Source organism: Microcebus murinus, chromosome 13, assembly GCF_040939455.1.
Source record: "Microcebus murinus isolate Inina chromosome 13, M.murinus_Inina_mat1.0, whole genome shotgun sequence".
NCBI lineage: Eukaryota > Metazoa > Chordata > Mammalia > Primates > Cheirogaleidae > Microcebus > Microcebus murinus.
The window spans coordinates 323,899-351,119 of NC_134116.1; the positions used below are offsets into that span (position 1 = coordinate 323,899).

Genomic DNA, 27,221 nt, shown 5'->3' on the forward strand with positions numbered 1-27,221 from the left:
ATCCACGGCCACACCACCCCGAACGCGCCCGATCCCGTCTGGTCTCGGAAGCTAAGCAGGGTCGGGCCTGGTTAGAACTTGGATGGGAGACCGCCCGGGAATACCGGGTGCCGTAGGCTTCTTCTTTTTTTTTTTTTTTGCCTCTGGTTCTGTCGCGTTTCTGGGAGTGCGGGGGCGGCCCGGGGTGGGGGTGACCCCCACCCTCAGCGCCCGCCGGCCGCGGTGCCTGGCGCCCCAGCCCGCACCGTGGGGCCTCCTCTTGTCCCGAGCCGTGACACCGCCGCCACGCGGCAGCATGCGTGGCTTCTGGACTGTCAGGTCTCAGACCAAAGGTCTGCTCTGTGGGAGCCGACACGCTGGAGGAAACCTTGAGAGTCTGAGAGGGGAGGGAGTTCCAGAAGAAGGCCAGGATGTCATTTTGAGGGAGTATGTGACCAGAACTCCTCCCGTTGCTTTTGGGGTTCTATGGGCTACACGTAGGAATCTTTGGTGGTGGCACCTGATGTTCGGGGATCCGGAGTCACACCCAGACCTGCTCCACAGGCCTCCTTTTACTTTTCTCTTCGGATTCATTTTTTTTTTTTTTTTTTTTTTTTTGAGACAGAGTCTCGGTTTGTTGCCCAGGCTAGAGTGAGTGCCGTGGCGTCAGCCTAGCTCACAGCAACTTCAAACTCCTGGGCTCGAGTGATCCTTCTGCCTCAGCCTCCCGGGTAGCTGGGACTGCAGGCATGCGCCACCATGCCCCGCTAATTTTTTATATATATATCAGTTGGCCAATTAATTTCTTTCTATTTATAGTAGAGACGGGGTCTCGCTCTTGCTCAGGCTGGTTTTGAACTCCTGACCTTGAGCAATCCGCCCGCCTCGGCCTCCCAAGAGCTAGGATTACAGGCGTGAGCCACAGCGCCCGGCCGGATTCATTATTTTTAAAAAGTGTCTCTTATCTCTATTATTGCATTTACTTTTCTCTCTCTTTTCAAGCAGATGATGGGAGTCCAAGTATTAAGGTGACATGTGTTGCCCGTGCCCCCCTCCCCCCCCCCCGTGTTCTTATTCATTTACCCCTCATGTTGTTCCAGCATATTGTGGGGGCACCAATGTTAAGGACGGGTGCGTTGCCCTCTCCCAGCCTCCCCCCTCGGGTCAGAGCTTCAAGTGCGCCCATCCCCCAGTCGGTGCGTACCCACCCCATTCCTAATGGATGTGTATGCCCATCCCCTCCCCCCACCCGCCCGACACCCACCCGAAGAAGGTGATTCCTCTGTGTCCACTTAGGTGTCCATCGGTTCGTACCCATTTGCTGGTGAGCGCGAGCACGTGGTGCTCGTGTGTCCATTCTTGGGATACTTGGCTTACTGGAACGGGTTCCAGCTCTGGCCAGGAGAACCACGAGAGGTGCCCCCTCACCGCTGCTCCTCATAGCCGAATAGCACTCCGTGGTGTCCACGCGCCACATTTTATTTACCCACTCGTGGGTCGATGGGCACTCGGGTGGCTTCCAGGTCTTTGCGATTGTGACTTGTGCCCTGACACTAACCCTAACCCTTACCCAGCCCGTCTCCTCCACGGCCCCTGCCTGACTGACTCCTTCCCGCCCGGCCTATCACCTGTCACCGTCCTCTGCCCCTGCCTGACACGCTCCTCCCCGCCCGGGCCGTCACCGTCCTCGGCCCCTGCCTGACGGGGCTCCTCCGTCGCCTGGGCCTTCCAAGGGCTTGGTGTGGACGCTGGTTCCAGGACGCCCTCCCAGGAACCCGGTAGCAGGGCGGCCGCAGCGTCTCGCGCAACCCAACCGTCCGCCGGCTGGCCGCCGTGGCTAAGTGGCCTGCGGGGGACGTGCTCCCGCTGTGCCGTGGGGGCCCAGCCTGGTGTCTTCTCTGAGGCCCCGCGGCTGCCGCTCCCCGCAAGGGGAGAGCCGCGGAGGTGGGGACCGCCTCCTCATGGGGACGTACACCCAGCTCTCCACGTCGGATTCCGGGGCTCTCTGTCCTGCCAGAAGGCCCAGCTGGCCTGCGGGTCCTCAGAGTGGCAAAAACATCCGAAAACTGAGATTGAGGGTCCGGTGGGTGTCTGCACTTTTGTGCTGGGCACCCCAGGGAGGCCCGGGGGCTGGCTGGACAACGCGGTCTGCTGGGCTGGGGGGGGGGTTTGGAGGAGCAACTGATGCCCTTTGCACTTTGGGTAGCAAGTGTCTGAGGTGTCTCTGGGCCCTGTGCCATGTGGGGGCGGGGGCGGAGGCGGGGTGGGAGGAGGAGGAGGAGGAGGAGGAGGAGGAGGAGGAGGTGGGAAGGGCCGTGGCCTGCAGTCGTGTTCCCCGGGGTGGCACAGCATGTGGCTTCTTCCACAGGCTGCTTGGCCTGGGCTCCCTGCACCTGGGCCTTTGGAGGACTGGCCCTGTGCTTGCCAACACTTCCTGCAGGGACCCAGAGCTGGGAGGTTGCATCTCTCAGCCCTGGGTCGGGCAGAGCCCCAGCGGGCCATGCCCACAACCTCTCTCAGCAGGGGTCCCCCAGAAGGCTCCTTTGGGACCAGGATTCTCTTGCGGGTGACTCTTTAAGGTCTGGCCCCTGGATGGAGGGGCACCAGGAGTAGAGGAGCAGGAAGGGGAAGGGGGTGGCCATGCGAGGGGACACTTTCAGGCCAAGTCCCAGCTTCAGTCTGATCCTCCTGGGAACCCCGGGGTGGACATCACACCTCCTGGTTGCCCCGCTCTGAGACAAGGAGCCGGGCTTCGCATTGCCACAGCAGCCAGTCGTGGGCTGAGGACACCTGGGGCGTTGGGAACTCCCTGGCTTCTCCTTGGTTTAACATCTGGAGCTGCTTGTGAATCGTGCCGCCACACACACCCGAGTGCAGGTGTCTTCTGCACAGACTGCGGGCCTCGCTCTTCTGAATGCCGCTAGCTCGCGACCCACCCACGGGTGAACCTGGTCAGGGTACTTTCTCTCAGGGGCAGACTCTGATCCGGGCGGGCTACCGGTGTCTCTGTTTGCTCCTTTCTTTCTTCCACTTCGGGAAAGGCTTCCTTACTGGGTGTGGAAATCTCCTATGCCTTTCCTCGCCTATTCTGTCAGCTCTAAAATTCTCTTTCGGTTGCCACCCTCACAGATGGATTAGGAAACTCTTTGCGGTGCACTCATTAGTGAAATGACCTCAATGACGCTGGAATCCAATATCTAATCGCCAATTTTTAGCGAGTCCACACGCCAGGGTGGTCGGGGTCCAATGCAGCCCCGGCCAGGCCCAGGCCCCTTGGACTGGGCCACAGGAGGACACAGAGGAGGGTCCCGGCCCCCACGGTAGGTAGAGGTGCGGGCAGTTCTCCAAGGGCTTGGGTGTTTTCCAGAGGGAGGAGATGGAGGGGACTGATTTCTTCAGCGCCCCACAAACCACGCCACCCCACCCCACCCTTGGGACACATCCCGAGAGAGAGAGAGACGCCCCATACACTGGCTCCCCTCCCCCGTGCGCTGTGCCCCAGCCCTGGCCCGGGGGAATAGGCGGCCGCCGGGCCACAGGGTGGGGGGCGCAGCTGAAAGGGGTTGTGGGGGAGGGCCGCCCCTGGCTGGGGTCAAAGGGCGAGCGCCCCGCCCCTCCCGCCCGTGCGCAGTCAGCGGCCCCGGCGCGCTGGGGGTGGGGGGCGGGGAGGTGAAGGAGGCCAGGCGAGGAGAGGAGGGGGGCTGGAAGGGCTCCACCTTGGCGGGTCCAGCCGTGGAGGCGCATCTTGTGTGAGTGTGAGTGAGTGAGTGCGTGTGAGTGTGAGTGTGTGTGTATACAGAGACAGCCCCCAACCCCGGCCCGCCGCTCCCTGCCCGCCCCGCCTGTCACCCCCGTCCCTCGGAGCCCGCGGGACGCGGCCGGCGAACTCAACAGGCCCGACCCGGCGCGGGGCCTGGGGCGGGAGGAGGCGGCGGGGAAGCGCAGAGAGGCTCGGCTTCTTGAGCGGGGCAGGGGCGCCCTCCGCCGTCCACGGCCACACCACCCCGAACGCGCCCGATCCCGTCTGGTCTCGGAAGCTAAGCAGGGTCGGGCCTGGTTAGAACTTGGATGGGAGACTGCCCGGGAATACCGGGTGCCGTAGGCTTCTTCTTTTTTTTTTTTTTTTGCCTCTGGTTCTGTCGCGTTTCTGGGAGTGCGGGGGCGGCCCGGGGTGGGGGTGACCCCCACCCTCAGCGCCCGCCGGCCGCGGTGCCTGGCGCCCCAGCCCGCACCGTGGGGCCTCCTCTTGTCCCGAGCCGTGACACCGCCGCCACGCGGCAGCATGCGTGGCTTCTGGACTGTCAGGTCTCAGACCAAAGGTCTGCTCTGTTGGAGCCGACACGCTGGAGGAAACCTTGAGAGTCTGAGAGGGGAGGGAGTTCCAGAAGAAGGCCAGGATGTCATTTTGAGGGAGTATGTGACCAGAACTCCTCCCGTTGCTTTTGGGGTTCTATGGGCTACACGTAGGAATCTTTGGTGGTGGCACCTGATGTTCGGGGATCCGGAGTCACACCCAGACCTGCTCCACAGGCCTCCTTTTACTTTTCTCTTCGGATTCATTTTTTTTTTTTTTTTTTTTTTTGAGACAGAGTCTCGGTTTGTTGCCCAGGCTAGAGTGAGTGCCGTGGCGTCAGCCTAGCTCACAGCAACTTCAAACTCCTGGGCTCGAGTGATCCTTCTGCCTCAGCCTCCCGGGTAGCTGGGACTGCAGGCATGCGCCACCATGCCCCGCTAATTTTTTATATATATATCAGTTGGCCAATTAATTTCTTTCTATTTATAGTAGAGACGGGGTCTCGCTCTTGCTCAGGCTGGTTTTGAACTCCTGACCTTGAGCAATCCGCCCGCCTCGGCCTCCCAAGAGCTAGGATTACAGGCGTGAGCCACAGCGCCCGGCCGGATTCATTATTTTTAAAAAGTGTCTCTTATCTCTATTATTGCATTTACTTTTCTCTCTCTTTTCAAGCAGATGATGGGAGTCCAAGTATTAAGGTGACATGTGTTGCCCGTGCCCCCCTCCCCCCCCCGTGTTCTTATTCATTTACCCCTCATGTTGTTCCAGCATATTGTGGGGGCACCAATGTTAAGGACGGGTGCGTTGCCCTCTCCCAGCCTCCCCCCTCGGGTCAGAGCTTCAAGTGCGCCCATCCCCCAGTCGGTGCGTACCCACCCCATTCCTAATGGATGTGTATGCCCATCCCCTCCCCCCACCCGCCCGACACCCACCCGAAGAAGGTGATTCCTCTGTGTCCACTTAGGTGTCCATCGGTTCGTACCCATTTGCTGGTGAGCGCGAGCACGTGGTGCTCGTGTGTCCATTCTTGGGATACTTGGCTTACTGGAACGGGTTCCAGCTCTGGCCAGGAGAACCACGAGAGGTGCCCCCTCACCGCTGCTCCTCATAGCCGAATAGCACTCCGTGGTGTCCACGCGCCACATTTTATTTACCCACTCGTGGGTCGATGGGCACTCGGGTGGCTTCCAGGTCTTTGCGATTGTGACTTGTGCCCTGACACTAACCCTAACCCTTACCCAGCCCGTCTCCTCCACGGCCCCTGCCTGACTGACTCCTTCCCGCCCGGCCTATCACCTGTCACCGTCCTCTGCCCCTGCCTGACACGCTCCTCCCCGCCCGGGCCGTCACCGTCCTCGGCCCCTGCCTGACGGGGCTCCTCCGTCGCCTGGGCCTTCCAAGGGCTTGGTGTGGACGCTGGTTCCAGGACGCCCTCCCAGGAACCCGGTAGCAGGGCGGCCGCAGCGTCTCGCGCAACCCAACCGTCCGCCGGCTGGCCGCCGTGGCTAAGTGGCCTGCGGGGGACGTGCTCCCGCTGTGCCGTGGGGGCCCAGCCTGGTGTCTTCTCTGAGGCCCCGCGGCTGCCGCTCCCCGCAAGGGGAGAGCCGCGGAGGTGGGGACCGCCTCCTCATGGGGACGTACACCCAGCTCTCCACGTCGGATTCCGGGGCTCTCTGTCCTGCCAGAAGGCCCAGCTGGCCTGCGGGTCCTCAGAGTGGCAAAAACATCCGAAAACTGAGATTGAGGGTCCGGTGGGTGTCTGCACTTTTGTGCTGGGCACCCCAGGGAGGCCCGGGGGCTGGCTGGACAACGCGGTCTGCTGGGCTGGGGGGGGGTTTGGAGGAGCAACTGATGCCCTTTGCACTTTGGGTAGCAAGTGTCTGAGGTGTCTCTGGGCCCTGTGCCATGTGGGGGCGGGGGCGGAGGCGGGGTGGGAGGAGGAGGAGGAGGAGGAGGAGGAGGAGGAGGAGGTGGGAAGGGCCGTGGCCTGCAGTCGTGTTCCCCGGGGTGGCACAGCATGTGGCTTCTTCCACAGGCTGCTTGGCCTGGGCTCCCTGCACCTGGGCCTTTGGAGGACTGGCCCTGTGCTTGCCAACACTTCCTGCAGGGACCCAGAGCTGGGAGGTTGCATCTCTCAGCCCTGGGTCGGGCAGAGCCCCAGCGGGCCATGCCCACAACCTCTCTCAGCAGGGGTCCCCCAGAAGGCTCCTTTGGGACCAGGATTCTCTTGCGGGTGACTCTTTAAGGTCTGGCCCCTGGATGGAGGGGCACCAGGAGTAGAGGAGCAGGAAGGGGAAGGGGGTGGCCATGCGAGGGGACACTTTCAGGCCAAGTCCCAGCTTCAGTCTGATCCTCCTGGGAACCCCGGGGTGGACATCACACCTCCTGGTTGCCCCGCTCTGAGACAAGGAGCCGGGCTTCGCATTGCCACAGCAGCCAGTCGTGGGCTGAGGACACCTGGGGCGTTGGGAACTCCCTGGCTTCTCCTTGGTTTAACATCTGGAGCTGCTTGTGAATCGTGCCGCCACACACACCCGAGTGCAGGTGTCTTCTGCACAGACTGCGGGCCTCGCTCTTCTGAATGCCGCTAGCTCGCGACCCACCCACGGGTGAACCTGGTCAGGGTACTTTCTCTCAGGGGCAGACTCTGATCCGGGCGGGCTACCGGTGTCTCTGTTTGCTCCTTTCTTTCTTCCACTTCGGGAAAGGCTTCCTTACTGGGTGTGGAAATCTCCTATGCCTTTCCTCGCCTATTCTGTCAGCTCTAAAATTCTCTTTCGGTTGCCACCCTCACAGATGGATTAGGAAACTCTTTGCGGTGCACTCATTAGTGAAATGACCTCAATGACGCTGGAATCCAATATCTAATCGCCAATTTTTAGCGAGTCCACACGCCAGGGTGGTCGGGGTCCAATGCAGCCCCGGCCAGGCCCAGGCCCCTTGGACTGGGCCACAGGAGGACACAGAGGAGGGTCCCGGCCCCCACGGTAGGTAGAGGTGCGGGCAGTTCTCCAAGGGCTTGGGTGTTTTCCAGAGGGAGGAGATGGAGGGGACTGATTTCTTCAGCGCCCCACAAACCACGCCACCCCACCCCACCCTTGGGACACATCCCGAGAGAGAGAGAGACGCCCCATACACTGGCTCCCCTCCCCCGTGCGCTGTGCCCCAGCCCTGGCCCGGGGGAATAGGCGGCCGCCGGGCCACAGGGTGGGGGGCGCAGCTGAAAGGGGTTGTGGGGGAGGGCCGCCCCTGGCTGGGGTCAAAGGGCGAGCGCCCCGCCCCTCCCGGCCGTGCGCAGTCAGCGGCCCCGGCGCGCTGGGGGTGGGGGGCGGGGAGGTGAAGGAGGCCAGGCGAGGAGAGGAGGGGGGCTGGAAGGGCTCCACCTTGGCGGGTCCAGCCGTGGAGGCGCATCTTGTGTGAGTGTGAGTGAGTGAGTGCGTGTGAGTGTGAGTGTGTGTGTATACAGAGACAGCCCCCAACCCCGGCCCGCCGCTCCCTGCCCGCCCCGCCTGTCACCCCCGTCCCTCGGAGCCCGCGGGACGCGGCCGGCGAACTCAACAGGCCCGACCCGGCGCGGGGCCTGGGGCGGGAGGAGGCGGCGGGGAAGCGCAGAGAGGCTCGGCTTCTTGAGCGGGGCAGGGGCGCCCTCCGCCGTCCACGGCCACACCACCCCGAACGCGCCCGATCCCGTCTGGTCTCGGAAGCTAAGCAGGGTCGGGCCTGGTTAGAACTTGGATGGGAGACCGCCCGGGAATACCGGGTGCCGTAGGCTTCTTCTTTTTTTTTTTTTTTTGCCTCTGGTTCTGTCGCGTTTCTGGGAGTGCGGGGGCGGCCCGGGGTGGGGGTGACCCCCACCCTCAGCGCCCGCCGGCCGCGGTGCCTGGCGCCCCAGCCCGCACCGTGGGGCCTCCTCTTGTCCCGAGCCGTGACACCGCCGCCACGCGGCAGCATGCGTGGCTTCTGGACTGTCAGGTCTCAGACCAAAGGTCTGCTCTGTTGGAGCCGACACGCTGGAGGAAACCTTGAGAGTCTGAGAGGGGAGGGAGTTCCAGAAGAAGGCCAGGATGTCATTTTGAGGGAGTATGTGACCAGAACTCCTCCCGTTGCTTTTGGGGTTCTATGGGCTACACGTAGGAATCTTTGGTGGTGGCACCTGATGTTCGGGGATCCGGAGTCACACCCAGACCTGCTCCACAGGCCTCCTTTTACTTTTCTCTTCGGATTCATTTTTTTTTTTTTTTTTTTTTTGAGACAGAGTCTCGGTTTGTTGCCCAGGCTAGAGTGAGTGCCGTGGCGTCAGCCTAGCTCACAGCAACTTCAAACTCCTGGGCTCGAGTGATCCTTCTGCCTCAGCCTCCCGGGTAGCTGGGACTGCAGGCATGCGCCACCATGCCCCGCTAATTTTTTATATATATATCAGTTGGCCAATTAATTTCTTTCTATTTATAGTAGAGACGGGGTCTCGCTCTTGCTCAGGCTGGTTTTGAACTCCTGACCTTGAGCAATCCGCCCGCCTCGGCCTCCCAAGAGCTAGGATTACAGGCGTGAGCCACAGCGCCCGGCCGGATTCATTATTTTTAAAAAGTGTCTCTTATCTCTATTATTGCATTTACTTTTCTCTCTCTTTTCAAGCAGATGATGGGAGTCCAAGTATTAAGGTGACATGTGTTGCCCGTGCCCCCCTCCCCCCCCCGTGTTCTTATTCATTTACCCCTCATGTTGTTCCAGCATATTGTGGGGGCACCAATGTTAAGGACGGGTGCGTTGCCCTCTCCCAGCCTCCCCCCTCGGGTCAGAGCTTCAAGTGCGCCCATCCCCCAGTCGGTGCGTACCCACCCCATTCCTAATGGATGTGTATGCCCATCCCCTCCCCCCACCCGCCCGACACCCACCCGAAGAAGGTGATTCCTCTGTGTCCACTTAGGTGTCCATCGGTTCGTACCCATTTGCTGGTGAGCGCGAGCACGTGGTGCTCGTGTGTCCATTCTTGGGATACTTGGCTTACTGGAACGGGTTCCAGCTCTGGCCAGGAGAACCACGAGAGGTGCCCCCTCACCGCTGCTCCTCATAGCCGAATAGCACTCCGTGGTGTCCACGCGCCACATTTTATTTACCCACTCGTGGGTCGATGGGCACTCGGGTGGCTTCCAGGTCTTTGCGATTGTGACTTGTGCCCTGACACTAACCCTAACCCTTACCCAGCCCGTCTCCTCCACGGCCCCTGCCTGACTGACTCCTTCCCGCCCGGCCTATCACCTGTCACCGTCCTCTGCCCCTGCCTGACACGCTCCTCCCCGCCCGGGCCGTCACCGTCCTCGGCCCCTGCCTGACGGGGCTCCTCCGTCGCCTGGGCCTTCCAAGGGCTTGGTGTGGACGCTGGTTCCAGGACGCCCTCCCAGGAACCCGGTAGCAGGGCGGCCGCAGCGTCTCGCGCAACCCAACCGTCCGCCGGCTGGCCGCCGTGGCTAAGTGGCCTGCGGGGGACGTGCTCCCGCTGTGCCGTGGGGGCCCAGCCTGGTGTCTTCTCTGAGGCCCCGCGGCTGCCGCTCCCCGCAAGGGGAGAGCCGTGGAGGTGGGGACCGCCTCCTCATGGGGACGTACACCCAGCTCTCCAAGTCGGATTCCGGGGCTCTCTGTCCTGCCAGAAGGCCCAGCTGGCCTGCGGGTCCTCAGAGTGGCAAAAACATCCGAAAACTGAGATTGAGGGTCCGGTGGGTGTCTGCACTTTTGTGCTGGGCACCCCAGGGAGGCCCGGGGGCTGGCTGGACAACGCGGTCTGCTGGGCTGGGGGGGGGGTTTGGAGGAGCAACTGATGCCCTTTGCACTTTGGGTAGCAAGTGTCTGAGGTGTCTCTGGGCCCTGTGCCATGTGGGGGCGGGGGCGGAGGCGGGGTGGGAGGAGGAGGAGGAGGAGGAGGAGGAGGAGGAGGAGGAGGTGGGAAGGGCCGTGGCCTGCAGTCGTGTTCCCCGGGGTGGCACAGCATGTGGCTTCTTCCACAGGCTGCTTGGCCTGGGCTCCCTGCACCTGGGCCTTTGGAGGACTGGCCCTGTGCTTGCCAACACTTCCTGCAGGGACCCAGAGCTGGGAGGTTGCATCTCTCAGCCCTGGGTCGGGCAGAGCCCCAGCGGGCCATGCCCACAACCTCTCTCAGCAGGGGTCCCCCAGAAGGCTCCTTTGGGACCAGGATTCTCTTGCGGGTGACTCTTTAAGGTCTGGCCCCTGGATGGAGGGGCACCAGGAGTAGAGGAGCAGGAAGGGGAAGGGGGTGGCCATGCGAGGGGACACTTTCAGGCCAAGTCCCAGCTTCAGTCTGATCCTCCTGGGAACCCCGGGGTGGACATCACACCTCCTGGTTGCCCCGCTCTGAGACAAGGAGCCGGGCTTCGCATTGCCACAGCAGCCAGTCGTGGGCTGAGGACACCTGGGGCGTTGGGAACTCCCTGGCTTCTCCTTGGTTTAACATCTGGAGCTGCTTGTGAATCGTGCCGCCACACACACCCGAGTGCAGGTGTCTTCTGCACAGACTGCGGGCCTCGCTCTTCTGAATGCCGCTAGCTCGCGACCCACCCACGGGTGAACCTGGTCAGGGTACTTTCTCTCAGGGGCAGACTCTGATCCGGGCGGGCTACCGGTGTCTCTGTTTGCTCCTTTCTTTCTTCCACTTCGGGAAAGGCTTCCTTACTGGGTGTGGAAATCTCCTATGCCTTTCCTCGCCTATTCTGTCAGCTCTAAAATTCTCTTTCGGTTGCCACCCTCACAGATGGATTAGGAAACTCTTTGCGGTGCACTCATTAGTGAAATGACCTCAATGACGCTGGAATCCAATATCTAATCGCCAATTTTTAGCGAGTCCACACGCCAGGGTGGTCGGGGTCCAATGCAGCCCCGGCCAGGCCCAGGCCCCTTGGACTGGGCCACAGGAGGACACAGAGGAGGGTCCCGGCCCCCACGGTAGGTAGAGGTGCGGGCAGTTCTCCAAGGGCTTGGGTGTTTTCCAGAGGGAGGAGATGGAGGGGACTGATTTCTTCAGCGCCCCACAAACCACGCCACCCCACCCCACCCTTGGGACACATCCCGAGAGAGAGAGAGACGCCCCATACACTGGCTCCCCTCCCCCGTGCGCTGTGCCCCAGCCCTGGCCGGGGGAATAGGCGGCCGCCGGGCCACAGGGTGGGGGGCGCAGCTGAAAGGGGTTGTGGGGGAGGGCCGCCCCTGGCTGGGGTCAAAGGGCGAGCGCCCCGCCCCTCCCGCCCGTGCGCAGTCAGCGGCCCCGGCGCGCTGGGGGTGGGGGGCGGGGAGGTGAAGGAGGCCAGGCGAGGAGAGGAGGGGGGCTGGAAGGGCTCCACCTTGGCGGGTCCAGCCGTGGAGGCGCATCTTGTGTGAGTGTGAGTGAGTGAGTGCGTGTGAGTGTGAGTGTGTGTGTATACAGAGACAGCCCCCAACCCCGGCCCGCCGCTCCCTGCCCGCCCCGCCTGTCACCCCCGTCCCTCGGAGCCCGCGGGACGCGGCCGGCGAACTCAACAGGCCCGACCCGGCGCGGGGCCTGGGGCGGGAGGAGGCGGCGGGGAAGCGCAGAGAGGCTCGGCTTCTTGAGCGGGGCAGGGGCGCCCTCCGCCGTCCACGGCCACACCACCCCGAACGCGCCCGATCCCGTCTGGTCTCGGAAGCTAAGCAGGGTCGGGCCTGGTTAGAACTTGGATGGGAGACCGCCCGGGAATACCGGGTGCCGTAGGCTTCTTCTTTTTTTTTTTTTTTGCCTCTGGTTCTGTCGCGTTTCTGGGAGTGCGGGGGCGGCCCGGGGTGGGGGTGACCCCCACCCTCAGCGCCCGCCGGCCGCGGTGCCTGGCGCCCCAGCCCGCACCGTGGGGCCTCCTCTTGTCCCGAGCCGTGACACCGCCGCCACGCGGCAGCATGCGTGGCTTCTGGACTGTCAGGTCTCAGACCAAAGGTCTGCTCTGTGGGAGCCGACACGCTGGAGGAAACCTTGAGAGTCTGAGAGGGGAGGGAGTTCCAGAAGAAGGCCAGGATGTCATTTTGAGGGAGTATGTGACCAGAACTCCTCCCGTTGCTTTTGGGGTTCTATGGGCTACACGTAGGAATCTTTGGTGGTGGCACCTGATGTTCGGGGATCCGGAGTCACACCCAGACCTGCTCCACAGGCCTCCTTTTACTTTTCTCTTCGGATTCATTTTTTTTTTTTTTTTTTTTTTTTGAGACAGAGTCTCGGTTTGTTGCCCAGGCTAGAGTGAGTGCCGTGGCGTCAGCCTAGCTCACAGCAACTTCAAACTCCTGGGCTCGAGTGATCCTTCTGCCTCAGCCTCCCGGGTAGCTGGGACTGCAGGCATGCGCCACCATGCCCCGCTAATTTTTTATATATATATCAGTTGGCCAATTAATTTCTTTCTATTTATAGTAGAGACGGGGTCTCGCTCTTGCTCAGGCTGGTTTTGAACTCCTGACCTTGAGCAATCCGCCCGCCTCGGCCTCCCAAGAGCTAGGATTACAGGCGTGAGCCACAGCGCCCGGCCGGATTCATTATTTTTAAAAAGTGTCTCTTATCTCTATTATTGCATTTACTTTTCTCTCTCTTTTCAAGCAGATGATGGGAGTCCAAGTATTAAGGTGACATGTGTTGCCCGTGCCCCCCTCCCCCCCCCCGTGTTCTTATTCATTTACCCCTCATGTTGTTCCAGCATATTGTGGGGGCACCAATGTTAAGGACGGGTGCGTTGCCCTCTCCCAGCCTCCCCCCTCGGGTCAGAGCTTCAAGTGCGCCCATCCCCCAGTCGGTGCGTACCCACCCCATTCCTAATGGATGTGTATGCCCATCCCCTCCCCCCACCCGCCCGACACCCACCCGAAGAAGGTGATTCCTCTGTGTCCACTTAGGTGTCCATCGGTTCGTACCCATTTGCTGGTGAGCGCGAGCACGTGGTGCTCGTGTGTCCATTCTTGGGATACTTGGCTTACTGGAACGGGTTCCAGCTCTGGCCAGGAGAACCACGAGAGGTGCCCCCTCACCGCTGCTCCTCATAGCCGAATAGCACTCCGTGGTGTCCACGCGCCACATTTTATTTACCCACTCGTGGGTCGATGGGCACTCGGGTGGCTTCCAGGTCTTTGCGATTGTGACTTGTGCCCTGACACTAACCCTAACCCTTACCCAGCCCGTCTCCTCCACGGCCCCTGCCTGACTGACTCCTTCCCGCCCGGCCTATCACCTGTCACCGTCCTCTGCCCCTGCCTGACACGCTCCTCCCCGCCCGGGCCGTCACCGTCCTCGGCCCCTGCCTGACGGGGCTCCTCCGTCGCCTGGGCCTTCCAAGGGCTTGGTGTGGACGCTGGTTCCAGGACGCCCTCCCAGGAACCCGGTAGCAGGGCGGCCGCAGCGTCTCGCGCAACCCAACCGTCCGCCGGCTGGCCGCCGTGGCTAAGTGGCCTGCGGGGGACGTGCTCCCGCTGTGCCGTGGGGGCCCAGCCTGGTGTCTTCTCTGAGGCCCCGCGGCTGCCGCTCCCCGCAAGGGGAGAGCCGCGGAGGTGGGGACCGCCTCCTCATGGGGACGTACACCCAGCTCTCCACGTCGGATTCCGGGGCTCTCTGTCCTGCCAGAAGGCCCAGCTGGCCTGCGGGTCCTCAGAGTGGCAAAAACATCCGAAAACTGAGATTGAGGGTCCGGTGGGTGTCTGCACTTTTGTGCTGGGCACCCCAGGGAGGCCCGGGGGCTGGCTGGACAACGCGGTCTGCTGGGCTGGGGGGGGGGTTTGGAGGAGCAACTGATGCCCTTTGCACTTTGGGTAGCAAGTGTCTGAGGTGTCTCTGGGCCCTGTGCCATGTGGGGGCGGGGGCGGAGGCGGGGTGGGAGGAGGAGGAGGAGGAGGAGGAGGAGGAGGAGGAGGTGGGAAGGGCCGTGGCCTGCAGTCGTGTTCCCCGGGGTGGCACAGCATGTGGCTTCTTCCACAGGCTGCTTGGCCTGGGCTCCCTGCACCTGGGCCTTTGGAGGACTGGCCCTGTGCTTGCCAACACTTCCTGCAGGGACCCAGAGCTGGGAGGTTGCATCTCTCAGCCCTGGGTCGGGCAGAGCCCCAGCGGGCCATGCCCACAACCTCTCTCAGCAGGGGTCCCCCAGAAGGCTCCTTTGGGACCAGGATTCTCTTGCGGGTGACTCTTTAAGGTCTGGCCCCTGGATGGAGGGGCACCAGGAGTAGAGGAGCAGGAAGGGGAAGGGGGTGGCCATGCGAGGGGACACTTTCAGGCCAAGTCCCAGCTTCAGTCTGATCCTCCTGGGAACCCCGGGGTGGACATCACACCTCCTGGTTGCCCCGCTCTGAGACAAGGAGCCGGGCTTCGCATTGCCACAGCAGCCAGTCGTGGGCTGAGGACACCTGGGGCGTTGGGAACTCCCTGGCTTCTCCTTGGTTTAACATCTGGAGCTGCTTGTGAATCGTGCCGCCACACACACCCGAGTGCAGGTGTCTTCTGCACAGACTGCGGGCCTCGCTCTTCTGAATGCCGCTAGCTCGCGACCCACCCACGGGTGAACCTGGTCAGGGTACTTTCTCTCAGGGGCAGACTCTGATCCGGGCGGGCTACCGGTGTCTCTGTTTGCTCCTTTCTTTCTTCCACTTCGGGAAAGGCTTCCTTACTGGGTGTGGAAATCTCCTATGCCTTTCCTCGCCTATTCTGTCAGCTCTAAAATTCTCTTTCGGTTGCCACCCTCACAGATGGATTAGGAAACTCTTTGCGGTGCACTCATTAGTGAAATGACCTCAATGACGCTGGAATCCAATATCTAATCGCCAATTTTTAGCGAGTCCACACGCCAGGGTGGTCGGGGTCCAATGCAGCCCCGGCCAGGCCCAGGCCCCTTGGACTGGGCCACAGGAGGACACAGAGGAGGGTCCCGGCCCCCACGGTAGGTAGAGGTGCGGGCAGTTCTCCAAGGGCTTGGGTGTTTTCCAGAGGGAGGAGATGGAGGGGACTGATTTCTTCAGCGCCCCACAAACCACGCCACCCCACCCCACCCATGGGACACATCCCGAGAGAGAGAGAGACGCCCCATACACTGGCTCCCCTCCCCCGTGCGCTGTGCCCCAGCCCTGGCCCGGGGGAATAGGCGGCCGCCGGGCCACAGGGTGGGGGGCGCAGCTGAAAGGGGTTGTGGGGGAGGGCCGCCCCTGGCTGGGGTCAAAGGGCGAGCGCCCCGCCCCTCCCGCCCGTGCGCAGTCAGCGGCCCCGGCGCGCTGGGGGTGGGGGGCGGGGAGGTGAAGGAGGCCAGGCGAGGAGAGGAGGGGGGCTGGAAGGGCTCCACCTTGGCGGGTCCAGCCGTGGAGGCGCATCTTGTGTGAGTGTGAGTGAGTGAGTGCGTGTGAGTGTGAGTGTGTGTGTATACAGAGACAGCCCCCAACCCCGGCCCGCCGCTCCCTGCCCGCCCCGCCTGTCACCCCCGTCCCTCGGAGCCCGCGGGACGCGGCCGGCGAACTCAACAGGCCCGACCCGGCGCGGGGCCTGGGGCGGGAGGAGGCGGCGGGGAAGCGCAGAGAGGCTCGGCTTCTTGAGCGGGGCAGGGGCGCCCTCCTCCATCCACGGCCACACCACCCCGAACGCGCCCGATCCCGTCTGGTCTCGGAAGCTAAGCAGGGTCGGGCCTGGTTAGAACTTGGATGGGAGACCGCCCGGGAATACCGGGTGCCGTAGGCTTCTTCTTTTTTTTTTTTTTTGCCTCTGGTTCTGTCGCGTTTCTGGGAGTGCGGGGGCGGCCCGGGGTGGGGGTGACCCCCACCCTCAGCGCCCGCCGGCCGCGGTGCCTGGCGCCCCAGCCCGCACCGTGGGGCCTCCTCTTGTCCCGAGCCGTGACACCGCCGCCACGCGGCAGCATGCGTGGCTTCTGGACTGTCAGGTCTCAGACCAAAGGTCTGCTCTGTGGGAGCCGACACGCTGGAGGAAACCTTGAGAGTCTGAGAGGGGAGGGAGTTCCAGAAGAAGGCCAGGATGTCATTTTGAGGGAGTATGTGACCAGAACTCCTCCCGTTGCTTTTGGGGTTCTATGGGCTACACGTAGGAATCTTTGGTGGTGGCACCTGATGTTCGGGGATCCGGAGTCACACCCAGACCTGCTCCACAGGCCTCCTTTTACTTTTCTCTTCGGATTCATTTTTTTTTTTTTTTTTTTTTTTTTGAGACAGAGTCTCGGTTTGTTGCCCAGGCTAGAGTGAGTGCCGTGGCGTCAGCCTAGCTCACAGCAACTTCAAACTCCTGGGCTCGAGTGATCCTTCTGCCTCAGCCTCCCGGGTAGCTGGGACTGCAGGCATGCGCCACCATGCCCCGCTAATTTTTTATATATATATCAGTTGGCCAATTAATTTCTTTCTATTTATAGTAGAGACGGGGTCTCGCTCTTGCTCAGGCTGGTTTTGAACTCCTGACCTTGAGCAATCCGCCCGCCTCGGCCTCCCAAGAGCTAGGATTACAGGCGTGAGCCACAGCGCCCGGCCGGATTCATTATTTTTAAAAAGTGTCTCTTATCTCTATTATTGCATTTACTTTTCTCTCTCTTTTCAAGCAGATGATGGGAGTCCAAGTATTAAGGTGACATGTGTTGCCCGTGCCCCCCTCCCCCCCCCCGTGTTCTTATTCATTTACCCCTCATGTTGTTCCAGCATATTGTGGGGGCACCAATGTTAAGGACGGGTGCGTTGCCCTCTCCCAGCCTCCCCCCTCGGGTCAGAGCTTCAAGTGCGCCCATCCCCCAGTCGGTGCGTACCCACCCCATTCCTAATGGATGTGTATGCCCATCCCCTCCCCCCACCCGCCCGACACCCACCCGAAGAAGGTGATTCCTCTGTGTCCACTTAGGTGTCCATCGGTTCGTACCCATTTGCTGGTGAGCGCAAGCACGTGGTGCTCGTGTGTCCATTCTTGGGATACTTGGCTTACTGGAACGGGTTCCAGCTCTGGCCAGGAGAACCACGAGAGGTGCCCCCTCACCGCTGCTCCTCATAGCCGAATAGCACTCCGTGGTGTCCACGCGCCACATTTTATTTACCCACTCGTGGGTCGATGGGCACTCGGGTGGCTTCCAGGTCTTTGCGATTGTGACTTGTGCCCTGACACTAACCCTAACCCTTACCCAGCCCGTCTCCTCCACGGCCCCTGCCTGACTGACTCCTTCCCGCCCGGCCTATCACCTGTCACCGTCCTCTGCCCCTGCCTGACACGCTCCTCCCCGCCCGGGCCGTCACCGTCCTCGGCCCCTGCCTGACGGGGCTCCTCCGTCGCCTGGGCCTTCCAAGGGCTTGGTGTGGACGCTGGTTCCAGGACGCCCTCCCAGGAACCCGGTAGCAGGGCGGCCGCAGCGTCTCGCGCAACCCAACCGTCCGCCGGCTGGCCGCCGTGGCTAAGTGGCCTGCGGGGGACGTGCTCCCGCTGTGCCGTGGGGGCCCAGCCTGGTGTCTTCTCTGAGGCCCCGCGGCTGCCGCTCCCCGCAAGGGGAGAGCCGCGGAGGTGGGGACCGCCTCCTCATGGGGACGTACACCCAGCTCTCCACGTCGGATTCCGGGGCTCTCTGTCCTGCCAGAAGGCCCAGCTGGCCTGCGGGTCCTCAGAGTGGCAAAAACATCCGAAAACTGAGATTGAGGGTCCGGTGGGTGTCTGCACTTTTGTGCTGGGCACCCCAGGGAGGCCCGGGGGCTGGCTGGACAACGCGGTCTGCTGGGCTGGGGGGGGGGTTTGGAGGAGCAACTGATGCCCTTTGCACTTTGGGTAGCAAGTGTCTGAGGTGTCTCTGGGCCCTGTGCCATGTGGGGGCGGGGGCGGAGGCGGGGTGGGAGGAGGAGGAGGAGGAGGAGGAGGAGGAGGAGGAGGTGGGAAGGGCCGTGGCCTGCAGTCGTGTTCCCCGGGGTGGCACAGCATGTGGCTTCTTCCACAGGCTGCTTGGCCTGGGCTCCCTGCACCTGGGCCTTTGGAGGACTGGCCCTGTGCTTGCCAACACTTCCTGCAGGGACCCAGAGCTGGGAGGTTGCATCTCTCAGCCCTGGGTCGGGCAGAGCCCCAGCGGGCCATGCCCACAACCTCTCTCAGCAGGGGTCCCCCAGAAGGCTCCTTTGGGACCAGGATTCTCTTGCGGGTGACTCTTTAAGGTCTGGCCCCTGGATGGAGGGGCACCAGGAGTAGAGGAGCAGGAAGGGGAAGGGGGTGGCCATGCGAGGGGACACTTTCAGGCCAAGTCCCAGCTTCAGTCTGATCCTCCTGGGAACCCCGGGGTGGACATCACACCTCCTGGTTGCCCCGCTCTGAGACAAGGAGCCGGGCTTCGCATTGCCACAGCAGCCAGTCGTGGGCTGAGGACACCTGGGGCGTTGGGAACTCCCTGGCTTCTCCTTGGTTTAACATCTGGAGCTGCTTGTGAATCGTGCCGCCACACACACCCGAGTGCAGGTGTCTTCTGCACAGACTGCGGGCCTCGCTCTTCTGAATGCCGCTAGCTCGCGACCCACCCACGGGTGAACCTGGTCAGGGTACTTTCTCTCAGGGGCAGACTCTGATCCGGGCGGGCTACCGGTGTCTCTGTTTGCTCCTTTCTTTCTTCCACTTCGGGAAAGGCTTCCTTACTGGGTGTGGAAATCTCCTATGCCTTTCCTCGCCTATTCTGTCAGCTCTAAAATTCTCTTTCGGTTGCCACCCTCACAGATGGATTAGGAAACTCTTTGCGGTGCACTCATTAGTGAAATGACCTCAATGACGCTGGAATCCAATATCTAATCGCCAATTTTTAGCGAGTCCACACGCCAGGGTGGTCGGGGTCCAATGCAGCCCCGGCCAGGCCCAGGCCCCTTGGACTGGGCCACAGGAGGACACAGAGGAGGGTCCCGGCCCCCACGGTAGGTAGAGGTGCGGGCAGTTCTCCAAGGGCTTGGGTGTTTTCCAGAGGGAGGAGATGGAGGGGACTGATTTCTTCAGCGCCCCACAAACCACGCCACCCCACCCCACCCATGGGACACATCCCGAGAGAGAGAGAGACGCCCCATACACTGGCTCCCCTCCCCCGTGCGCTGTGCCCCAGCCCTGGCCCGGGGGAATAGGCGGCCGCCGGGCCACAGGGTGGGGGGCGCAGCTGAAAGGGGTTGTGGGGGAGGGCCGCCCCTGGCTGGGGTCAAAGGGCGAGCGCCCCGCCCCTCCCGCCCGTGCGCAGTCAGCGGCCCCGGCGCGCTGGGGGTGGGGGGCGGGGAGGTGAAGGAGGCCAGGCGAGGAGAGGAGGGGGGCTGGAAGGGCTCCACCTTGGCGGGTCCAGCCGTGGAGGCGCATCTTGTGTGAGTGTGAGTGAGTGAGTGCGTGTGAGTGTGAGTGTGTGTGTATACAGAGACAGCCCCCAACCCCGGCCCGCCGCTCCCTGCCCGCCCCGCCTGTCACCCCCGTCCCTCGGAGCCCGCGGGACGCGGCCGGCGAACTCAACAGGCCCGACCCGGCGCGGGGCCTGGGGCGGGAGGAGGCGGCGGGGAAGCGCAGAGAGGCTCGGCTTCTTGAGCGGGGCAGGGGCGCCCTCCGCCATCCACGGCCACACCACCCCGAACGCGCCCGATCCCGTCTGGTCTCGGAAGCTAAGCAGGGTCGGGCCTGGTTAGAACTTGGATGGGAGACCGCCCGGGAATACCGGGTGCCGTAGGCTTCTTCTTTTTTTTTTTTTTTGCCTCTGGTTCTGTCGCGTTTCTGGGAGTGCGGGGGCGGCCCGGGGTGGGGGTGACCCCCACCCTCAGCGCCCGCCGGCCGCGGTGCCTGGCGCCCCAGCCCGCACCGTGGGGCCTCCTCTTGTCCCGAGCCGTGACACCGCCGCCACGCGGCAGCATGCGTGGCTTCTGGACTGTCAGGTCTCAGACCAAAGGTCTGCTCTGTGGGAGCCGACACGCTGGAGGAAACCTTGAGAGTCTGAGAGGGGAGGGAGTTCCAGAAGAAGGCCAGGATGTCATTTTGAGGGAGTATGTGACCAGAACTCCTCCCGTTGCTTTTGGGGTTCTATGGGCTACACGTAGGAATCTTTGGTGGTGGCACCTGATGTTCGGGGATCCGGAGTCACACCCAGACCTGCTCCACAGGCCTCCTTTTACTTTTCTCTTCGGATTCATTTTTTTTTTTTTTTTTTTTTTTTTGAGACAGAGTCTCGGTTTGTTGCCCAGGCTAGAGTGAGTGCCGTGGCGTCAGCCTAGCTCACAGCAACTTCAAACTCCTGGGCTCGAGTGATCCTTCTGCCTCAGCCTCCCGGGTAGCTGGGACTGCAGGCATGCGCCACCATGCCCCGCTAATTTTTTATATATATATCAGTTGGCCAATTAATTTCTTTCTATTTATAGTAGAGACGGGGTCTCGCTCTTGCTCAGGCTGGTTTTGAACTCCTGACCTTGAGCAATCCGCCCGCCTCGGCCTCCCAAGAGCTAGGATTACAGGCGTGAGCCACAGCGCCCGGCCGGATTCATTATTTTTAAAAAGTGTCTCTTATCTCTATTATTGCATTTACTTTTCTCTCTCTTTTCAAGCAGATGATGGGAGTCCAAGTATTAAGGTGACATGTGTTGCCCGTGCCCCCCTCCCCCCCCCCGTGTTCTTATTCATTTACCCCTCATGTTGTTCCAGCATATTGTGGGGGCACCAATGTTAAGGACGGGTGCGTTGCCCTCTCCCAGCCTCCCCCCTCGGGTCAGAGCTTCAAGTGCGCCCATCCCCCAGTCGGTGCGTACCCACCCCATTCCTAATGGATGTGTATGCCCATCCCCTCCCCCCACCCGCCCGACACCCACCCGAAGAAGGTGATTCCTCTGTGTCCACTTAGGTGTCCATCGGTTCGTACCCATTTGCTGGTGAGCGCGAGCACGTGGTGCTCGTGTGTCCATTCTTGGGATACTTGGCTTACTGGAACGGGTTCCAGCTCTGGCCAGGAGAACCACGAGAGGTGCCCCCTCACCGCTGCTCCTCATAGCCGAATAGCACTCCGTGGTGTCCACGCGCCACATTTTATTTACCCACTCGTGGGTCGATGGGCACTCGGGTGGCTTCCAGGTCTTTGCGATTGTGACTTGTGCCCTGACACTAACCCTAACCCTTACCCAGCCCGTCTCCTCCACGGCCCCTGCCTGACTGACTCCTTCCCGCCCGGCCTATCACCTGTCACCGTCCTCTGCCCCTGCCTGACACGCTCCTCCCCGCCCGGGCCGTCACCGTCCTCGGCCCCTGCCTGACGGGGCTCCTCCGTCGCCTGGGCCTTCCAAGGGCTTGGTGTGGACGCTGGTTCCAGGACGCCCTCCCAGGAACCCGGTAGCAGGGCGGCCGCAGCGTCTCGCGCAACCCAACCGTCCGCCGGCTGGCCGCCGTGGCTAAGTGGCCTGCGGGGGACGTGCTCCCGCTGTGCCGTGGGGGCCCAGCCTGGTGTCTTCTCTGAGGCCCCGCGGCTGCCGCTCCCCGCAAGGGGAGAGCCGCGGAGGTGGGGACCGCCTCCTCATGGGGACGTACACCCAGCTCTCCACGTCGGATTCCGGGGCTCTCTGTCCTGCCAGAAGGCCCAGCTGGCCTGCGGGTCCTCAGAGTGGCAAAAACATCCGAAAACTGAGATTGAGGGTCCGGTGGGTGTCTGCACTTTTGTGCTGGGCACCCCAGGGAGGCCCGGGGGCTGGCTGGACAACGCGGTCTGCTGGGCTGGGGGGGGGGTTTGGAGGAGCAACTGATGCCCTTTGCACTTTGGGTAGCAAGTGTCTGAGGTGTCTCTGGGCCCTGTGCCATGTGGGGGCGGGGGCGGAGGCGGGGTGGGAGGAGGAGGAGGAGGAGGAGGAGGAGGAGGAGGAGGTGGGAAGGGCCGTGGCCTGCAGTCGTGTTCCCCGGGGTGGCACAGCATGTGGCTTCTTCCACAGGCTGCTTGGCCTGGGCTCCCTGCACCTGGGCCTTTGGAGGACTGGCCCTGTGCTTGCCAACACTTCCTGCAGGGACCCAGAGCTGGGAGGTTGCATCTCTCAGCCCTGGGTCGGGCAGAGCCCCAGCGGGCCATGCCCACAACCTCTCTCAGCAGGGGTCCCCCAGAAGGCTCCTTTGGGACCAGGATTCTCTTGCGGGTGACTCTTTAAGGTCTGGCCCCTGGATGGAGGGGCACCAGGAGTAGAGGAGCAGGAAGGGGAAGGGGGTGGCCATGCGAGGGGACACTTTCAGGCCAAGTCCCAGCTTCAGTCTGATCCTCCTGGGAACCCCGGGGTGGACATCACACCTCCTGGTTGCCCCGCTCTGAGACAAGGAGCCGGGCTTCGCATTGCCACAGCAGCCAGTCGTGGGCTGAGGACACCTGGGGCGTTGGGAACTCCCTGGCTTCTCCTTGGTTTAACATCTGGAGCTGCTTGTGAATCGTGCCGCCACACACACCCGAGTGCAGGTGTCTTCTGCACAGACTGCGGGCCTCGCTCTTCTGAATGCCGCTAGCTCGCGACCCACCCACGGGTGAACCTGGTCAGGGTACTTTCTCTCAGGGGCAGACTCTGATCCGGGCGGGCTACCGGTGTCTCTGTTTGCTCCTTTCTTTCTTCCACTTCGGGAAAGGCTTCCTTACTGGGTGTGGAAATCTCCTATGCCTTTCCTCGCCTATTCTGTCAGCTCTAAAATTCTCTTTCGGTTGCCACCCTCACAGATGGATTAGGAAACTCTTTGCGGTGCACTCATTAGTGAAATGACCTCAATGACGCTGGAATCCAATATCTAATCGCCAATTTTTAGCGAGTCCACACGCCAGGGTGGTCGGGGTCCAATGCAGCCCCGGCCAGGCCCAGGCCCCTTGGACTGGGCCACAGGAGGACACAGAGGAGGGTCCCGGCCCCCACGGTAGGTAGAGGTGCGGGCAGTTCTCCAAGGGCTTGGGTGTTTTCCAGAGGGAGGAGATGGAGGGGACTGATTTCTTCAGCGCCCCACAAACCACGCCACCCCACCCCACCCATGGGACACATCCCGAGAGAGAGAGAGACGCCCCATACACTGGCTCCCCTCCCCCGTGCGCTGTGCCCCAGCCCTGGCCCGGGGGAATAGGCGGCCGCCGGGCCACAGGGTGGGGGGCGCAGCTGAAAGGGGTTGTGGGGGAGGGCCGCCCCTGGCTGGGGTCAAAGGGCGAGCGCCCCGCCCCTCCCGCCCGTGCGCAGTCAGCGGCCCCGGCGCGCTGGGGGTGGGGGGCGGGGAGGTGAAGGAGGCCAGGCGAGGAGAGGAGGGGGGCTGGAAGGGCTCCACCTTGGCGGGTCCAGCCGTGGAGGCGCATCTTGTGTGAGTGTGAGTGAGTGAGTGCGTGTGAGTGTGAGTGTGTGTGTATACAGAGACAGCCCCCAACCCCGGCCCGCCGCTCCCTGCCCGCCCCGCCTGTCACCCCCGTCCCTCGGAGCCCGCGGGACGCGGCCGGCGAACTCAACAGGCCCGACCCGGCGCGGGGCCTGGGGCGGGAGGAGGCGGCGGGGAAGCGCAGAGAGGCTCGGCTTCTTGAGCGGGGCAGGGGCGCCCTCCGCCATCCACGGCCACACCACCCCGAACGCGCCCGATCCCGTCTGGTCTCGGAAGCTAAGCAGGGTCGGGCCTGGTTAGAACTTGGATGGGAGACCGCCCGGGAATACCGGGTGCCGTAGGCTTCTTCTTTTTTTTTTTTTTTGCCTCTGGTTCTGTCGCGTTTCTGGGAGTGCGGGGGCGGCCCGGGGTGGGGGTGACCCCCACCCTCAGCGCCCGCCGGCCGCGGTGCCTGGCGCCCCAGCCCGCACCGTGGGGCCTCCTCTTGTCCCGAGCCGTGACACCGCCGCCACGCGGCAGCATGCGTGGCTTCTGGACTGTCAGGTCTCAGACCAAAGGTCTGCTCTGTGGGAGCCGACACGCTGGAGGAAACCTTGAGAGTCTGAGAGGGGAGGGAGTTCCAGAAGAAGGCCAGGATGTCATTTTGAGGGAGTATGTGACCAGAACTCCTCCCGTTGCTTTTGGGGTTCTATGGGCTACACGTAGGAATCTTTGGTGGTGGCACCTGATGTTCGGGGATCCGGAGTCACACCCAGACCTGCTCCACAGGCCTCCTTTTACTTTTCTCTTCGGATTCATTTTTTTTTTTTTTTTTTTTTTTTGAGACAGAGTCTCGGTTTGTTGCCCAGGCTAGAGTGAGTGCCGTGGCGTCAGCCTAGCTCACAGCAACTTCAAACTCCTGGGCTCGAGTGATCCTTCTGCCTCAGCCTCCCGGGTAGCTGGGACTGCAGGCATGCGCCACCATGCCCCGCTAATTTTTTATATATATATCAGTTGGCCAATTAATTTCTTTCTATTTATAGTAGAGACGGGGTCTCGCTCTTGCTCAGGCTGGTTTTGAACTCCTGACCTTGAGCAATCCGCCCGCCTCGGCCTCCCAAGAGCTAGGATTACAGGCGTGAGCCACAGCGCCCGGCCGGATTCATTATTTTTAAAAAGTGTCTCTTATCTCTATTATTGCATTTACTTTTCTCTCTCTTTTCAAGCAGATGATGGGAGTCCAAGTATTAAGGTGACATGTGTTGCCCGTGCCCCCCTCCCCCCCCCCCGTGTTCTTATTCATTTACCCCTCATGTTGTTCCAGCATATTGTGGGGGCACCAATGTTAAGGACGGGTGCGTTGCCCTCTCCCAGCCTCCCCCCTCGGGTCAGAGCTTCAAGTGCGCCCATCCCCCAGTCGGTGCGTACCCACCCCATTCCTAATGGATGTGTATGCCCATCCCCTCCCCCCACCCGCCCGACACCCACCCGAAGAAGGTGATTCCTCTGTGTCCACTTAGGTGTCCATCGGTTCGTACCCATTTGCTGGTGAGCGCGAGCACGTGGTGCTCGTGTGTCCATTCTTGGGATACTTGGCTTACTGGAACGGGTTCCAGCTCTGGCCAGGAGAACCACGAGAGGTGCCCCCTCACCGCTGCTCCTCATAGCCGAATAGCACTCCGTGGTGTCCACGCGCCACATTTTATTTACCCACTCGTGGGTCGATGGGCACTCGGGTGGCTTCCAGGTCTTTGCGATTGTGACTTGTGCCCTGACACTAACCCTAACCCTTACCCAGCCCGTCTCCTCCACGGCCCCTGCCTGACTGACTCCTTCCCGCCCGGCCTATCACCTGTCACCGTCCTCTGCCCCTGCCTGACACGCTCCTCCCCGCCCGGGCCGTCACCGTCCTCGGCCCCTGCCTGACGGGGCTCCTCCGTCGCCTGGGCCTTCCAAGGGCTTGGTGTGGACGCTGGTTCCAGGACGCCCTCCCAGGAACCCGGTAGCAGGGCGGCCGCAGCGTCTCGCGCAACCCAACCGTCCGCCGGCTGGCCGCCGTGGCTAAGTGGCCTGCGGGGGACGTGCTCCCGCTGTGCCGTGGGGGCCCAGCCTGGTGTCTTCTCTGAGGCCCCGCGGCTGCCGCTCCCCGCAAGGGGAGAGCCGCGGAGGTGGGGACCGCCTCCTCATGGGGACGTACACCCAGCTCTCCACGTCGGATTCCGGGGCTCTCTGTCCTGCCAGAAGGCCCAGCTGGCCTGCGGGTCCTCAGAGTGGCAAAAACATCCGAAAACTGAGATTGAGGGTCCGGTGGGTGTCTGCACTTTTGTGCTGGGCACCCCAGGGAGGCCCGGGGGCTGGCTGGACAACGCGGTCTGCTGGGCTGGGGGGGGGGTTTGGAGGAGCAACTGATGCCCTTTGCACTTTGGGTAGCAAGTGTCTGAGGTGTCTCTGGGCCCTGTGCCATGTGGGGGCGGGGGCGGAGGCGGGGTGGGAGGAGGAGGAGGAGGAGGAGGAGGAGGAGGAGGAGGTGGGAAGGGCCGTGGCCTGCAGTCGTGTTCCCCGGGGTGGCACAGCATGTGGCTTCTTCCACAGGCTGCTTGGCCTGGGCTCCCTGCACCTGGGCCTTTGGAGGACTGGCCCTGTGCTTGCCAACACTTCCTGCAGGGACCCAGAGCTGGGAGGTTGCATCTCTCAGCCCTGGGTCGGGCAGAGCCCCAGCGGGCCATGCCCACAACCTCTCTCAGCAGGGGTCCCCCAGAAGGCTCCTTTGGGACCAGGATTCTCTTGCGGGTGACTCTTTAAGGTCTGGCCCCTGGATGGAGGGGCACCAGGAGTAGAGGAGCAGGAAGGGGAAGGGGGTGGCCATGCGAGGGGACACTTTCAGGCCAAGTCCCAGCTTCAGTCTGATCCTCCTGGGAACCCCGGGGTGGACATCACACCTCCTGGTTGCCCCGCTCTGAGACAAGGAGCCGGGCTTCGCATTGCCACAGCAGCCAGTCGTGGGCTGAGGACACCTGGGGCGTTGGGAACTCCCTGGCTTCTCCTTGGTTTAACATCTGGAGCTGCTTGTGAATCGTGCCGCCACACACACCCGAGTGCAGGTGTCTTCTGCACAGACTGCGGGCCTCGCTCTTCTGAATGCCGCTAGCTCGCGACCCACCCACGGGTGAACCTGGTCAGGGTACTTTCTCTCAGGGGCAGACTCTGATCCGGGCGGGCTACCGGTGTCTCTGTTTGCTCCTTTCTTTCTTCCACTTCGGGAAAGGCTTCCTTACTGGGTGTGGAAATCTCCTATGCCTTTCCTCGCCTATTCTGTCAGCTCTAAAATTCTCTTTCGGTTGCCACCCTCACAGATGGATTAGGAAACTCTTTGCGGTGCACTCATTAGTGAAATGACCTCAATGACGCTGGAATCCAATATCTAATCGCCAATTTTTAGCGAGTCCACACGCCAGGGTGGTCGGGGTCCAATGCAGCCCCGGCCAGGCCCAGGCCCCTTGGACTGGGCCACAGGAGGACACAGAGGAGGGTCCCGGCCCCCACGGTAGGTAGAGGTGCGGGCAGTTCTCCAAGGGCTTGGGTGTTTTCCAGAGGGAGGAGATGGAGGGGACTGATTTCTTCAGCGCCCCACAAACCACGCCACCCCACCCCACCCATGGGACACATCCCGAGAGAGAGAGAGACGCC

At 62.4% G+C, this 27,221-nt stretch overlaps 7 pseudogenes; all 7 read left to right on the forward strand.

Moving 5' to 3' along the window:
- On the forward strand, positions 1-119 carry LOC142875205 (uncharacterized; annotated as a pseudogene).
- A 3,846-nt stretch (positions 120-3,965) lies between these two features.
- LOC142875211 (uncharacterized) lies at positions 3,966-4,084 on the forward strand (annotated as a pseudogene).
- A 3,842-nt stretch (positions 4,085-7,926) lies between these two features.
- LOC142875107 (uncharacterized) lies at positions 7,927-8,045 on the forward strand (annotated as a pseudogene).
- A 3,844-nt stretch (positions 8,046-11,889) lies between these two features.
- On the forward strand, positions 11,890-12,008 carry LOC142875108 (uncharacterized; annotated as a pseudogene).
- A 3,844-nt stretch (positions 12,009-15,852) lies between these two features.
- Positions 15,853-15,971, forward strand: LOC142875206 (uncharacterized; annotated as a pseudogene).
- A 3,845-nt stretch (positions 15,972-19,816) lies between these two features.
- Positions 19,817-19,935, forward strand: LOC142875207 (uncharacterized; annotated as a pseudogene).
- Positions 19,936-23,780: 3,845 nt separating this feature from the next.
- LOC142875208 (uncharacterized) lies at positions 23,781-23,899 on the forward strand (annotated as a pseudogene).
- Positions 23,900-27,221: the final 3,322 nt, after the last annotated feature.